Genomic DNA, 2685 nt, shown 5'->3' on the forward strand with positions numbered 1-2685 from the left:
TTTGTAGCAGATCGAGAGGTGATTTCATGGTTCGAGTACCATGATTTGTAGCAGATCGAGAGGTGATTTCATGGTTTGAGTACCATGATTTGTAGCAGATCGAGAGGTGATGTCATGGTTCGAGTACCATAATTCGTAACGGATTGAGAAGAGATAACATGGTTTGGGTACCATGATTCATAGCAGATCGAGAGGTGGCCACATGGTTCGATTACCATGACCCGTGGCGGTTAGTGTTACTGGTTCTACCAATTATTTCGTTGTGATTGTCTAGACTGAGATCAGATGTGAAAGAATATGGGGCCAGAGGGCCATGATGAACGAGTTTTAGTGGAGCATCCCTTAAAAGGGAAATCGAGTTAGCTCTGAGGGATTGTTGGTGAGATGCCAGTTGGAGTCGCAAGACTCAGGGATGAGTAGGGATGGTGCGTTATGGGAGAATACGGTCTGGGCTGAGTGACCGGCCGATGGTGGAGATGTCATTTTTTGTGACCTGAGCGGTGCTATTTCTGTTCCTGTGGGAAACAGGAGAGGTATTGAGATTTTCGGTTTCCAAGGTTGGGGGGTGAGCCCTATGGGGTAGCTTTGGTTACGATCTTTCATCAGAGTATTTGGGCAGTATGTCTGCCGAGAGGTAATGTTAGAGCATGAGCAGGTTGTCAGCGGGGACTGAGATGTTTAAGGACAAGGATACACCCTATTTGAGCATAGCAGGGCATGTATTAGCTGCAGCGGCAGACGATCAAGAAGAGGATATTGGAGCGGTGGCTCTTATTGTCTATGATGAGTATCGAGTGTGGTAATGAGGAATCCACTCTTATTACAACCCACGTGATGGAACGTTAGTTGAATAGTCAAGGATGAGGAATATGTTAGTTCGTTATTTTCAGACTGAGAGTCAGGGTTGCGACTGGACAGTTGAGATGTCCGGTAGTGGGATGGTACGAGATTCTGAATGACTAGAGGTAGTCATGATGAGAAGTTTCTGAGGATTTCATCGGAGATTTTGGGTATTTGGAATTGCTTAACCTCCATCGGGGGGATTATCGAGCATTGTGTATCACCTTCCAAGAGTAGATGCGATGTTATTGGTAAAAACAGTCCGTGGGCTAGATTGTTGGTGAACCAATTGGTGATGGTTCGAACCCTGAGTGGGGGAGAACCGGGTACTTTTGAGGAGATCAGAGATTTGTTCAAGAGCGGTTAGAGAACTGGATAGAGAGGCATGTGGTGCGGATTCCTGAGACCAGGGTTATTGGTGGTCAAGGAGAGGTGCAGAATGAGATAGTGCATGTGGTACGTGTTTGAGAAAGGATGAGTGTCTCCACGGCAAGTGGCCGTTGGTCGGAGACCTTGTGGTGGTTAGGAATCCTTCAAGGTTAAAATGGTGAATTCGAGGTGGTTGGCTTTTGAGGTTAGTTCGGCGGTTGAGAATTTCTGGTTCAGAGTATGGGCTATTATATGCAGTATGGGAAGGGAAGAAGTTGATTGGGCAACCAACTTCAGGGTCGTTATGAGTATTCTAGCATGAGTTTTGAGCATTAGAGGAGGAAGTTTCGGATTGTCATCTTCGTGTTCTGAGTCATTAGCAATTTCTCCGTGTTTTGATTTGGGAGATGGGGTGTTCCAGGGTTACAAGTGGCACGAGAGAAAGACCGGTGGTGAGATTCCGAGGAAGCAATGCGGTATCTGAGTATGATGCCATGAGTATGAGATCGGTGGTAGAGTCAAGACACTGTGAGGCGTTGTGATGGTATTCCGGGGTATCCGAGTTTAATGTCCTAAATCTCGGATTATTTTGAGTTTTGAGTTTGAGATGACGAGTGGTGTATCAAGTGTATATGGTTCCGGTGGGGGCCCTTCAGCTAATTGACATCAAATGGATTTATTTGAGAATGTGAATTGCAGCGAGAAAAAGAGGTTTTGTCACGACGGTGGTCGTCCGAAGTAGTGATGCTTAGCCTGGAGGGGTGTGTGTGTGTACCTATCTATGCTGGGCCGCAGAGCATGAGTTAATGATCGCAGTGTGGTGTCAACCTGAGGATGAGATTGTGAAGTGGTAAGAGTAAGTGCGGTAAGACTGCGGGGAGCTGCAGTTTCAATGAGTCAGTGAAAGGTTGTGGTGATGCTACGGGGAGCCGTAGTACTCACTATTCAGTGAGAGGCTGTGGTGATGCTACGGGGAGCCGTAGTACTCACTATTCAGTGAGAGGTTGTGGTGATGCTACGGGGAGCCGTAGTACTCACTATTCAGTGAGAGGTTGTGGTGATGCTATGGGGAGCCGTAGTACTCACTATTCAGTGAGAGGTTGTGGTGATGCTACGGGGAGCCGTAGTACTCACTATTCAATGAGAGGTCGTTGTGATACTGGGGGGAGCTGTAGTACCCACTAGTCAGCGAGAGAATGTTGTGATGAAGTGCTCTCTGATCAGAGCTTGACGCAGAAGAGTTTTAGTCTTGGGTAGCCCTAATATTTGAGTTTGTGGAAGCCTGGGTTCGAACCAGGGCGAGACTGGGGTCTCCATGTTTGTCGGAAGTCGTTATATTCTGAATTGAGTAGTGGTTTTCGTGGCCAAAGGGAAGTGGATCAGTGAGGTACGCATGGGTTGCGGGTCATGAGTCATGAGTTGAGTGGTTCATTGGGGCGAGTGGTCCCAGCTCTGGGTCAGATCAAACTCTCGAGT

This window comes from Lactuca virosa, chromosome 9, assembly GCF_052849685.1.
Source record: "Lactuca virosa cultivar CGN04683 chromosome 9, Lactuca_virosa_CGN04683_v6, whole genome shotgun sequence".
Lineage (NCBI taxonomy): Eukaryota > Viridiplantae > Streptophyta > Magnoliopsida > Asterales > Asteraceae > Lactuca > Lactuca virosa.